The 13939-nt window shown below is 44.6% G+C and overlaps 1 non-coding gene and 1 gene segment (V, D, J or C); both read left to right on the top strand.

Annotated features, from left to right (window-relative positions):
- The window catches only part of LOC122232563, a 1057381-nt gene that overhangs the window by 184700 nt on the left and 858742 nt on the right, over positions 1-13939 (top strand).
- LOC122232838 lies at positions 12080-12183 on the top strand. The gene has a single exon (XR_006210250.1). It is a non-coding gene; the product is annotated as a U6 spliceosomal RNA (small nuclear RNA).

The following is a 13939-nucleotide window of genomic DNA, read 5'->3' as shown; positions in this document are numbered from 1 at the left end:
CAGGACCCCTGGACTGGCCTTGGCTGTCACTGATAGACCTCTAGGCCTGGGGACAGGAAGGCGAGGGAAGGAGCTGAGGAGTAGCGGCTTTGGGTCTCAGCCCCTGTATCTACCAGCTTAAGAAGAATGGATAAATTCACATTTGTTAAAAGAGTTCTTCCCTCCATGGGGCCCAGAGCACCCCGGGTGACCTCTCCTCTCCCTCCCTTTCTCCACACTACCCAGCCACAGGGGTCTCAGGCACACACCATGTTCTCCTGAGATATCTTGGGGTGCAGGCTAAACCTTCCTAAGGACCCTGTATTGCACGAGCATTTATGGCAGCCTTTGCCTGGGAGGAGCTGGACCCTCTGCTGTGACCACCAGCCATAATGACACCTGCCCAATGTCCTATACCCATTTCATTAATTGTCAGACCCTTGCATTCTGACTCTCCTGAAGTTTGAAATAACTTGCATACACACTGACTGTACCTGTCAGTGGCTTCTGGATCTGAATGACTTCTTCCCAGTTTCTTATGCAACGTATCAGAACTCTCAGGGAAATTAAAAACAGAAAAGGCAACAAAATAACGATGATAACACAGACACTTTGTCTGGTCAGCCACGTGTAAATATCAGAGCCTATTGAGCTGGCTTTTGTTCTCTTCACAAAGGCACATCAAATTAGTTTTCAGAGTGCAGGCACCATCCTGGCTGGTGGACAGTCCTCCACAATATGTACTCTGTATCTCCTGGGGTCAGAGCCGAGGCCCTCCCTTCCCTCCAGGCTCCTGTGCTCAGGGCTGACTGAGTCGCTGTGTGTTTCCGCTGGCCTGGCGCACTGGCTGGGTACCTGCCCTTCAGGTGTGATGTCAGGAGATGGCGATTAGCCCTGGGAGGAGCTTTGGGTGTCAGGTTAGCAAACCTCCCAGTGGGGCTTGTGAGGGTGAAGAGGAAGTGCCACCATTGCTCCAAAATGCTGAGCCTGCTCTCGGGAAGGTGGGTGAAGTAGATCCCTCAGATGTGAGTTTCCCACAGCTGCCACCACCAGGGCCCAATGGGCACCTCTGTGGCTGGCGTCCCGAGCCCCCAAGGCACTGACTGTGTCCTATTCTCCTCTCCTCATCAGTGATCCCAGTAGTAGGAAGGCGGTGGGGTACCAGGAGCAGGATCTCCCCCATGTGTGCACAAAGGAAGTCAACCCCATGGGTCTTTCCAGGAGGAAGTCCTGTCATTAGAGACAGCTTGGACGAATGTGCAGGACATTGCCCTACGTGAAATAAGCCCAGCGGAGAAAGAGAAATACTGTGCCATCTCCTTTACGTGTGGAATCTGCAGGAAGAAAACAAATTTTTTAATTGCTGTAACTTGTTAGTGCTGGGGTGAGTTACAATAGGGGAGCACATATAAGGGTGGCAAGGGTATTTGTTTGACTATAGCTTCTTAAATATAATTTTGATTTTCAACTTTTAGTTAATAATTACAAAAATACACATAACGGTAAATTTACTAGTTTAATCATTCTCAGAGACGCTAAGTGTATTTGCAGTGTTATGTAACCGTCACAACTATCCATTTCTAGGACCTTTTCATCATTCCCCAAAGTAACAGTGCACCAGCAGGGGAATGGGTAACCTGGAATGGCAGCGGAACCAGGGCTCAGGACCCCGTGCCAACGCAGGAAGCAGCAGAGAAAAGAGGGCAGCTCCTGCAGCGGCTCTTGGCAGGTGTGCCCTGACCCAGCTGAAAGCGTCCTTTGGGCTGCGTTTCTTACCCCAGATTGACCATGTGGATGCACGCTGCCCACCATGGCATGAGTATCAATGTGTCCCATTGCACGGGGTCCGGCATTTCCAGCTGTCTCTCCCAAAATGTGTCAGGAAACACCAGTGAGAACCTGAGGATCTCATTTGGGGCATCTGCAGTATGATTCATGCACATTCCTGGCTGAATCCCCTTCAAAATCCACGTTAGCTCTCTTCCAGAGACCGTGCAAAGTCCTTGTTTTCAGCCTACATCCTCCCTGGTGGTCAAGGGGAACTTGCATTTATTTCTGGTCTCTTTTTTTCCTGTGGCATCTATCTATGTGTCTCATTCTACACCAGTACCACACTGTTTTCATGACTACAAAATTTGAAAGCAGAAAGTATGATGACTCCAGCTTTGTTCTTTGTGGGAGATGCAGGAGAGAAGCCTCCAAGGAAAAGACTTCAAAAGGGAAGGGCTGGAGAAGGTGCAAGGCTTTAGGACATGTTTACATAGCTGAACGTGTCCAAGGTGGATCCTCCTTCACATCTGACCCTTCCTAGTGATACAGAAACCAGTTAACTGGAAATTCAACCTTGAAAAGCTAGACCGTTAGGTTGAGTAACACACTTGCTTAGCTGACTTTATGTACATAGTCTTTAGCAATTATCCTAATAAAAAGAAGCTTCATTCTAGAGTTGGGGCCTCATCCCGACTCGAGTATGAGGACCTTCACTTAACGGCACTTCGTTTGCGGACTCATCTTTTGTGACTCTGGCCATACACCCTGCGACAGTTCATTCTCAAGATTGCTTTGGCCCCTGGAGGCTTTTCTGACTCGATACAAACTTCGGGACTTTTTTCTATTTCTGTGAAAAAATGTCATTGGACTTTTCATAGAAATTGTATTTAATCTATAGATTGATTTGGGTAGCATGGACATTTTAAAGTTACTTTTGCTGTGAAAAGCACCGGATTTAGGAATTACCTGGAGGTTATGAGTAAGGTATAAGGATGTGTCTAAGATGACACCCATGCCTGGGGGTAAGAATCTGGGTGGATAATGATGGCCCAAAATAAAATGGAGATATATGTTTTAGCCATAAGTTAAAGAAAGTGATATGTGTATATTTTTTTCTTTTTTTATTCACTGATTTATTTTTTAATTTAAAAATATTGACTGAGCACCAGCTAAGTATCAACAAGCTCCACATACTGTGCTATAAGGAACAAACAGAATTGTGAGGTCATGGACATCTGTTGGGTTTTCATCTAACTCACTATGAAAGACAGTGATCAGATGTTTTATGTGAAGTTCAGAGAGAAACAGTAAGCATTTGTAGGAATAGGACATACAGTTCTATGTTAAGTGAGAGTGGTTGGCTAAAAGTGTGTATATATGTATACCCATATCTAATATTTCATGTAAGTAATTTGTGTTTCATATGTATGACCACACACACAAACACACACACATATATATATACTTAAATCATACATACACACACACAAGGTCAGGGCACAGGGTTATAGGGAATGAACTGCAAGAGTGGGAAATGTCTTGAGTTGAGAGAGAGATTGGCTTTCCCCTCAGGCCTCCCACATAGATGCTGTGGAGGGGCGTATGTGCCCTCTGCCCTTGTGCTCAGGTCACATTCTCCCTGATAGTCTGTGGGGGTCTAAGCTCGAAACCCAGGCCTGGGGCCCTACGTTGTGCCCTCTGCTCTGTGCTCACTGCAGCCCAGGAGAGGCCTCCCAGCCCCAACTCACATCCAGCTTTCCCCAAATTCAGTTCCGGCACCCCAGGGGATGGAATGACTTGCATGAAGGGTTCCACTCTGCTGTCCCAGGAGGGGAGCGAGAGGTTTGTGCAGGTGTCTCACTTGTGTGCTCAGAAGCAGAACCTGGTGCCTATCCTCCATGGCATGGACCCCTCTTCACTTATTTGCAAACCACCCTTGTATGGATGCCGTGCTAACTGATCTGGAAGATTCCCATTTTAATAAGAGGCTGTCTAAATAAGCATAATTTATTTTTCTTCAGCGCTCTATGAAGTAACTACAGATTTCATTTTTTTAATTTTTATTTTCCAATATCTGTTACCCCCTTGTCATTTTTAAACTGTGTATACTTTTGAAGATTCCATTTTTGTTCAAAACTTTAGCCAGTGACTCTTCCATTCTGTTATGAAAATTATTATGTGATTATTAGACAATTTTTCTAGTTTTTGTATCATACATTTTTGCTTTCCTTGTGGTAGGGAGGTGGGCTGTTTCTCTTTTCTCTTCTTTCTTATCCCTCGTGGCTGGCAGGTGCTTACTGTCTCCTTCCCCCTCTTTTCCCATCACTGAGGTGTTTCCAGAGCTGCTCTCCCAACTTTCTTGCCCATCTGCTCACAACAGTGCATCTGAGACCTCCTATCTCCCTCCTGCTCGCCCTGAATGCCCATCCTGTGGTCAGGGTCAGGTCTCCCCGCACTCTGTCCTGTGTCTTCGCACTCAGGGGACTTTCTCTTCTGAGGGTGGTTCAGGCCGCTGCTAACTTTCTCCTTCTCTCTTCACAGATGTTTCTGGAACTGACTTCTCTTTCCACTAAAGCTCATGACTTGTGGTGTGAGCGTGCGAGCAAGGCCACCAGGGTCCCTGCATTTACTTTTGCATTTGCATTTACTTCCTCATTTATTTCACTTCCATGCTGTGTGAAGATGATGCACGGTCTGTCTCATGTGTTAAAAGAGTGTGAGTCTTGTGTAGTTTCTTCTGCCTTCTTAATTATGCAGGTGTTTTTAAGAGCTGTCATGGATATTTCACCTCAGCTATCCGGAAATTCTCATGAAAATTTTGTTTAAATGTGAAAAAATCATATCAAAAGGGAACCTCCTTTAAAGAATACTTCTTAAGTTAATTACTGTTTTTATTTTTTACTGGATTCTAACATTGATATAAGGAGTAAAAACGATCAAATATATTTAGTTTATATGTATTGGCAATTTCTTATTAATACATTCAATAAATGTGACTAAAACCACAGGTAGAGTAGGGAGAATAAGCCAGGTTTTCTTGTTAAGGGATGAAATGTATCAGGTCCAAGTGTCACAGAACCACCATGAGTTCACTCCTTGGTGAGTCACAGGGGGAGAGACTGCACTAGACGTCACACAAAGGAATCTTGATCTGCAGCCAATAAGGAGATCAGGGGAGTAACTTCCAAAGCTGTGACTCCCTGAGTGGAGGGGAGTGGGTTCCTTTGATTCAGGGTTAGGATGGAGACCCAGAAGAGGGAGTTTTGTCATCCCACGTAAGGTGGCACCAGGTTGTGCAGGGGTCCTGAGAGCACGGGCCTGTGTGTGTATCCTGTGAGGTGTTAGCTGAAGCTTGTGCTCCTCCGAGAGCGGAGATTGAACATCATCCTGAGGCGGAGGTCCCTGGAGGACACGCCGGGGTCCATCTGAGCAGGTGGAGTTGGTGGAGGATGTACCTGGTCTAGGCTGCCAAGCCCGGCCTGCTGTTTGCCTCTGAAACAGAAGGTTGACTTTCCTGTGAAAAAAGAAGGGGTGTCAGTGCAGGTCCTGCTGGGGACAGTTCTAACCTCATTAACCCTTTGGGGCGCGGTTTGAACCCTGCAAAAACAACTCAAGAATGTGCTTTAGGTCAGCTTTACTTTTGAAACAACACTGGGTGTTACACCACTGAGTTTTTGTCTCTGATGTGGTCAGACTGTTTCCTGACCTCGTAGAGACTTAGTTTTCGCATTCCCTTTGTTTCCTTAAAATCTTCTATGACCAGGTTGTTGTATTTATTTGTTCCAACGCTTCCTAGAAGGTTCTGCAAGATGTGTACTGGGCAAGTAGAGCCTGCAGGGTATGGATTCCAGAAAACAGCTGGGGGCTGAAATTATTGCTTTTGGGTCAGGAAAGCTGTCTCCTCTTTTTCTGTCTTTATATTTCTTTTGTTTTGGTTTTGTTCTAGGGACCTCCAAACTTTCTGCTTATAGAAAGCTCAAGGTATTTAGATTAAAAATATTGCACTGATAAGAAAATTCAGTGGAGTCATCAGAAATATAAATTAAAGTTTCTATTAATTATTTCAATAATCTTTAAATAATGATACTTTTTCATAAGTTAAAAATAATGAAGGGATGGGGCTCCTAGGTGGCTCAGTCAGTTATTAAACATTCGACTTTGGCTCAGGTCATGATCTCATCATTCCCAAGTTTGAACCCTTGCCTTGGGCTCTGTGCTGACAGCTCAGAGCCTGGAGCCTGTTTCAGATTCTGTGTCTACCTCTCTATGCCCCTCCCCCACTTGCACTCTGTCTCTCTGTGTCTGTATCTGTTTGTCTCTCTCTCTCAAAAGTAAATAAACATTAAAACCTTTTAAAAAATTTTTTTAATGTTTATTTGTTTTTGACAGAGAGAGAGAGAGAGAGAGAGAGAGAGAGAATGAGCAGGCGAGGGGCAGAGAGAGAGGGAGACACAGAATCCAAAGCAGGCTCCAGGCTCTGAGCTGTCAGCACAGAGCCCGACACGGGGCTCGAACTCACAGAACATGAGATCATGACCTGAGCCGAGGTCGGACGCTCAACCGACTGAGCCACCCAGGCGCCCCAATAAACATTAACACTTTTAAAAAAATAATGAAGGGATGCCTGGGTCACTCATCTGTTAAGTGACTGACTGCTTATTTCATCTTAGGTTAGGATCACGGTCGTGAGATCAAGCCCCAGGTCAGCCTGTTGCCAGGCATGGAGCCTGCTTGAGATGCTCCCTCTCCTTCTCCCTCTGCCCCTCCCCTGCAGTCGCTCTCTCTCTCTCCATTCCTCTCTCTCAAAAAAATAATAATGAAAATGATTTTAATGTTATTACGAACAAAATAAAAGTGCTAATGTTACTGGACAAAGAACCAGTTCCAAAGTCGGGTTCTGCTATAGTCACTGAAAAATCAGTGCTGGAGAGACGAGTGATGGTGAGAAAGGAAGCCAGCAACCTGGGAAGACTATGGACAGATGTCTCAAAACCCATCTTTCTTGTCCAGGTGAAGCCAGAGGGTTCACCACGGGAAGGTGTCAAAATGGTAGGGGCTCTGTGCAGGAGAAGCAGGTGCCCAGACCATAAACCATATGAAGACATGACTCTGCATACACTTACTGACATCTGCTGTTTGACTTATCCTCTGGGAGCGTTTGGTCCTTCACTCCTCAGGCCAGTGGTCTGCAAATCTGAAGGAAAGTAGGATAGTTCTGCTATAGACCAAAAATCTTTGGTCAGCAAACGAAGAATGCATAAGCTTGAAGCAAGTTTTATTTTAAGAATAGTGGGAGTGCTGGGGTGCATGGGTGGCTCGGTTAAGCGTCTGGCTCTTTATTTCGGCTCGGGTCATGATCTCATGGTTTGTGATCTCATGGTTTTCACATTGGGCTGTGTTCTGACAGGGTGGAGCCTGCTTGGGATTCTCTCTCCCTCTCTCTGCCCCTCCCCCGCCTCTGAAAATAAATGTAAAAAAATGTTTTTAAATCTTAAAAAAAGACCAGTGGGAGCGCTATTACAATAAGAGCAAATATCCTGAGATGTGTGCAATCTGTATATTACGGGGAATTGTAAAACTCCCTGAAGAATGTGAAGGCACGTTTGAAAAAAGTGGTGAACATATTGTTGTTGTCTTTAAGAAGAAAACAAAATATAAGCATTGTAACAGTTCACAGCTGAGCTCCTGCAACTATCTTCTAGCTTCTGTTTCCAATTTGGGGTCTGGATGGGAGATACATTCTAACTTCAAGGAAATCGAGAAAAGTCTGACTATGTACTGTGGACGGGGAAAGACGTAACAATGGATTACAGAGAGGGATGGGAGAAATGGAGGATCACAGAGTGGCTGAGCTAGGGTCTCCCTAGAGGGAGTCTCATAAATTCAGAGCGAGAACAGTCAGCACGGCCACGTGCACCTGCAGCCACAGGCAGCTGGGGAGGAAGTGGCATAGTGGGTTCTGTGGGGGCTGTTAGCGAGGCAGGCAAGACTAATGTCGGTGGTTACAAAGAATACATTATGATGATAAGGATGATCCGTGATTTTAAAGAAGTGAGGAGGAACAGGGAGTCTAAGGAAATGAAAAAAAAGCAAGCAGGGTATTTCCCAGTACAGTGAATTGGGGCCCAGGTTGTTGGAGATAACAGGCCATGGGGGTCCTTATCCAGCAGTGGAAGAAGAATCTGTAATAAAGGCAAGGGTCCATTGATACACTTTATTTATATACAGTGTTCTTTTTATATCAGTCCTAATGTGCAGAGCAATTTTAAAATAGGCTTAAAGGTAATAGATACATCACTGCATCAGAAGAAAACTACGAATTGCCAAGAAAATACCAATAAGTACATTAAAACCCAGAGTAGGGTGCAAGGGCAGAAAATACTTTCCCCACCAGTATTGTATTTTCATGTACAGACCGATGTTAGAGGCCAGGGCCTGTCCCCTGGGATTGAGGGAACCTATCAGGAGACCCTCACAAAACAACAGCTGCAACACATTTGGCACAACAGTAACATGTAAGAGAATCTGTAAGGGAAACCCATGCCAGCTGTAATGATGGGTGAACTTATAGGTCAGTCTGGGTCATTACATGCCTAATGTCTGTTTTTAGATAATCCTAGATTGTTAATCACCCAAGGCACCTGCCAGAAGCCAACTCACTGCCAGATTATGTGGAATATCTGTAGAGGTGACAAGTAGACGGGAGGAATGAGACCTGAACACCTTGGTTCTGTCCTGAATCCCTTGTATCTGAACAAAATCTCCCGTTTGGCAGCTGGTTTCCGGCATGTGTGGGCTCAGGGCATGTGTTCCTCAGGCCTCCAGATGGAATCCTCACAAGGACTTTTTCTACCAATGCTGGTAGTTGCTCCAGAGCAAAGTTTCTTTCCTTTTCCCCAAGTTATTAGAAGCACTGGCATATTTGGCCAACTTCAAAGGCAATGACTATGAGAGAAGATCACAGAGGGTTCAGGAGCATTGTAGCAGATGGAGAGCACCCGGCCCATGACTCATATGTAGTATGAGCTGACTGACTGGAAAATCTGATACTCAGTGTCTATACTATAAGAGAAGATGTGTACCATTTCTCCAGAGTAATGACAAAAATAAAATCTAATAGTGAAAACCAATAAACCAGAAACAGAATTTATTTCAGATCAATTGTCAAACTTCTGTACAGTTGAGCAGTACAAAATAAATGCACAAATAAATGTGTATGAGAAAGGAAAGAAAGAAAAAAGGATGGAAGGAAGTAGGGAAGAAGGGAGGGAGGAAGGAAGGAAGGAAGGAAGGAATGAAGGAAGGAAGGAAGGAAGGAAAAAGGAAGGAAGGAAGGAAGGAAGGAAGGAAGGAAGGAAGGAAGGAAAGAAATGAGGAAGGATAGATGGGAGGGAGGGAGGGAAGGAGGGAGGGAGGGAGGAAGGAAGGAAGGAAGGAAAGAAGGAAGGAAGGAAGGAACCATACAATGAACTTTTCAAACAAACAAGGTACAGGAAAACAAACAACCTGAATAGAAAATAAGTCAAAAACATTACCAGACACTTTGCACAAGATGATATTACCAAGGTCACCTGGACCCGGAAGTTCCCATCAAAGAACTCACATATGAGTGGTAGAGAGGTGGAGATAAGGGGGACTGTGTCCCTGAGGTCACAAGCCTTGTAGCTCTGGGTTGGAATAAAAAAGTTCGCTGTAAAGGTTCCCCCTCCCTGCCTGAGGGTGTCACTAAGGGAGTGACAGCCCAGCCCTGAGAGCAGAGAGAGATTATATGTCACATTCTTACGGGCCTTGGCCTTGTGAGAGCAGCACTGAGACTGCTTTCCCAGAATCAATGTACCAAACAGTATCAGCTGCAGATTGGAGCCCAGAGATGGTTGGGGACTGTGCTGCCCACGGGGACAGAGACTCAACCTGGGATGCTTGGTCATTGGCCTTGTTCCAGGAGAGCCCTCCTGCCCCCACACCACAGCCATCCCACAGTCCCCTGTGTCCCCAGGTGTCCACTGTGATGACTTTCAGTGGAAAAGGCTAAAACCTAGAACATAAGTGACAAGAGGAGAATGTTTCTCTGGAGGATCTACTGTCCAGATAGTTCTTGGGAAACAGATTCTGGGGCATAAGAAAAATGATTCTATATTCTGAAGTTTGCAGGAAGTCTCTGGAAGAGAATCACACCCCCTGAAAGGCTAAGGGAGCCCTGCTGTCATCTAGTTTTTAATAGTTCAACTATTATCACAACCAATTTTTTTTCTTGACACCTTGGTGTCAAGGTGACCAGGCAGGAGGCAGGGGGGGAGAGATAGCACCCCCTCCTGTCCAGGGTGAAGGTGAGTGGGAGGGTTTTTGGAATAGGAAAGAAACTGCATTTTCTCTTTCCCTTTCCCTGCTGATTTCTTCACTTCCTTATACCCCTTGTCCCTCCTCACTTACATCAAGTCATGGGTCACCATTATCCCCATACTCCATCCCTCATCACCCACCAAGGATTAGTCTCCTCACCTCACTAGCCCCCTCCCCACGCCCATGGAATCCACCAGGATGCTTCTTCTCCCCCTAAATCTGCCAGCTGACTGTGGCTGCAGGTGCACACGCCATGCTGACGGCTCCCACTATGGATTTATGAAACTCCCTCCGGGATGTCCCTAGTTCAGACACTCCATGACCCTTCACTTCCCACATTCTCTCCGTAACTCATTGGTATGTCTTGCCCTGTCTTCAATACATAGTCAGATTGCCCTCAACTTCCTTGAAGTTAGAAAGTATCTTCTATCCAGAATCCAAAGTAAAACATAGAAGATAGAAATGAGATCACCAGCTAAAAAGGTTAACATGTTTATGGTTAGTTTTCTTATTGAAGACAAAAGTAAACATTCGCCAGTTTTTTCAAATGTGCTTTCATATACTTCAGGGAATTTTACAATTTCCTTTAAAATACAAATTGCACACATCTCAACATGTTTATTCAGCACTTTACTTTTTTTGGTAATCTTATTAGGACTATTTTCATTATTTTTAACTTATGAAAAACTAAATGAATATAGAAAAAAATGGTACACATAAAAAAGAGAACAGAAGAATTAACTTAAAAGAAGTCCAAATGTGAACAGTAATTGCTTAAATAATTAAAGACATGAGTAAAAAAAAAAATGAGGGATTTAAAAAAGTAAAACTCTTATTTAAAATTTTATTAAAATAATACGTTTTATTTTACATACTTCTGATGATTTTACTGAATTGTTTTTTTCAGTAAAATATTTTTAAATTTAAATGCCCTGAGCCTTTTATATAACATATATCATTTCTCAAATAAAAACCTTATTCTTTCTTATTACACTTTACTTCTGTTTTTAGTTACATTCTTTTTGTATTCATAAGAAGTTGAAGAGAAATATGAAGTGTATTGGTCATAGCACTTAGCTCTGATAACTTTTCCTTTTATGTCAAAGTATATATAAAAGTATATATAAAAATTATATTTTATTTTATTAAAAATATGGAAAATTCTGGTGCTCATTATATTAAAAATATGGAAAATTTAGAAACAAAGAAATTGGAAATACCCATGACAGCTGTTAAAAACACACCAACAATTAAGAAGACAGAGGAAACTACACAAAATTCACACCTTCCGTAAAGCATGAGATGGACCGAGTTGCAACTTCGCACAACCCGGAAGTGAAAATCAGCAAATAAATAAGCGCTCAGACTGGAAACCCTGGCGGCTTCACTCCCGTGCTCACACTACAAGTCAGGAGCATCAGTGGGAAGAAAAGTGGGTTCCAGAAAAAGCTGCAGGAGACAGAAAGGGAAGGCGACTAGTGGCCTGAACCAGCATGAGAGGAGAAAGTCCCTTGAATGTGAAGACACAGGCCGGCATGTGGGGAGACCTGAGCCCTGACCACGGGACATGCATCCAGGAAGAGCAAGAGGGAGACAGGAGGTCTCAGTTGCAGAGCTGTGGGCACAGGGGGTGAGAAAGTCAGGAAGGGACTCTGGAAACACCTCAGTCAAGGGAAATGAGGGGCAAGAACATTTGGCATCCACCAGGCACGAGGGAATAGGAACCAGGGAAAGGAGACACAGCCTGCATCCTCTCCAAGGGTAAAGCAAAAATGCATGACACCAAAACCAGAAAAACAGTCTCATAACACACAGTATTATTTTTCATAACAGAATACAGCAACTACTGGCTAAATTGTTGAACAAAAAGAAGTATGTACAAATATATAACATAAATCATGGAAGGGGTGAATTGATATTGGAAGATAAAAATTGAAAAAGAATGAAATCCTTAATTATTGTATAAACCACTAAGGAAAAGTAAGTGATTACTGTTTTGACAGCCGATGCCATTAAAACTGGAACCATACAGATAGATCGGCATGGTCGCTGCACAAGAGTGACAAGCAACCAAGTGAAGCAATCCATATATTTACAGATGGTGGTGTTGATGTTCCCGCAACAATGCACACATTCTTAATGCCAGTGAGTGAAGTGCTTACAGTGGCACCTGTTCTGTGATTCAGCACCTGTGAAATGTGCGCAAGAGGGAAGTCACTGCAGACAGGAAGGAACCGGTGGTGACAAAGGGGTGAGTGCAGAGAGGGGCAATGGCGTGACTGCTAGTGGGTCAGCGCTTTTTCCGCAGGTGATGGAAATGTTGTCGATTCGATCATGATGATGTTTGCACAACTCTGTAAATATACTACAGACTGCTGGGTTGTATACTTGAAGGAGTGAACTCGGTGACATGCAAATTATCTCACTAGATTTGTTTTATTTTTAGGAAAAAGAACTTGAGGTGAGAGGCAGGGTGAGTCAAGCCCAGGTGGTGGTGTGTGTAAAGGCTGGAGGAAACACCTGAACATGTGGAATCCCAATGCCAAGCAGCCAGGTCCAAATCCAGATCTACTGACGTCAGGTACCCTGAAGGTGCCCATCCTGCCATCCACCACCTGACCACCCTGCCTGCCCTCCAGGCCCCTCTCCATCTCCTGCAGCAGCTCCCCGGGGGAATCCAGCTTTCTCCCCAGTGCACCCCCATCCTGCACCATAACCAGGGCATCCGGGAGGCCAACCCCTAGGTCCCTACCTACTCCCTACCCACCACCTGCTCCTGGCATTCCTCTTGTGAATCCCTTGGCACCTGGCATGGAAAACAGATGGAAAAGAAGACATGGAAGAAAATGAAGAAAGTTCTTACAGATATGCAAATACAATAAGCATGGTAAGCATTCCTCCTCCACCTCCTCCTCCTCCTCCTTCTCTTCAGACCGAGTACAGGGCCTGGACCCTTCCCTCAAGCCTTTCTGGTTCTGCTCTCCCACCAAGCTTTAGATGCGAACTTATACTGGAGAAAATTAGCCCCGTCCCTTCCCCCTTCACCCCCAATCTGAGCCTTACTCTGCTATGCAGCCCTACTGGCTGGGGAAATTGGATTAGAATGACCATGGGCCAGCAAAGACTGTCTTCTCACTACATGGATGGACGTTTCAGCCAATGAGTTTAGTAGAACTATTTTTGGCAGATGATGAGACTTCGGAGCTAACTACTCAAGACGAGTATAAGATCTGTCAAATGCGATTTTTTAAAACATTTTTTGTAATATTTGTGGTGTCATGGGAGGTGTTGTGGAGATTTAATTATGGAAAAGAGAAACTCTACCATTGTAGTGATGGTTGGCAAATGTTGGTGATTTACTGGCAAATACATTTCCCAGCAGGCCTTTATTGACCCTACTAACTGGAAGGCTGCTGGGAGGTGGAGTCCATTGGGTTGATAAGCTCTGCCTGCCCTTTTGGAACCTAATCTCACTGGAGTCTTGGGCCCTTCTCTTTCACCAGCTCTCATTTAATCCAAATAAAGCTCTTTATCCAAGGAAGAAAGGAAGGGAGGAAGGAAGGAAAGAAGAAAGGGAGAGAGATAGAGGGAGAAAGAGAAGGAAAGAAGAAAGAAAGAAAGAAAGAAAGAAAGAAAGAAAGAAAGAAAGAAAGAAAGAAAGGGAGACAGGAAAGGGAGACAGGAAAGGAAGAAAAAACAAATGAGAGGCAACTACTGTCACTGACCCTTTAAATTTCCTCTGTGCTCAGAGTCAGACCCTCAGACCCTCCAGGGTCTCCAAGGCCTCCCTGTCTGTTTCTCACCGGCAGTCCTGGGGGTGACAGAGACAGCTTTCTGTCTCAGGTCCCCA

The sequence above is a fragment of the Panthera tigris genome, chromosome D3 (assembly GCF_018350195.1).
Source record: "Panthera tigris isolate Pti1 chromosome D3, P.tigris_Pti1_mat1.1, whole genome shotgun sequence".
Taxonomy (NCBI): domain Eukaryota; kingdom Metazoa; phylum Chordata; class Mammalia; order Carnivora; family Felidae; genus Panthera; species Panthera tigris.
This window is presented reverse-complemented; position numbering and strand designations above follow the sequence as displayed.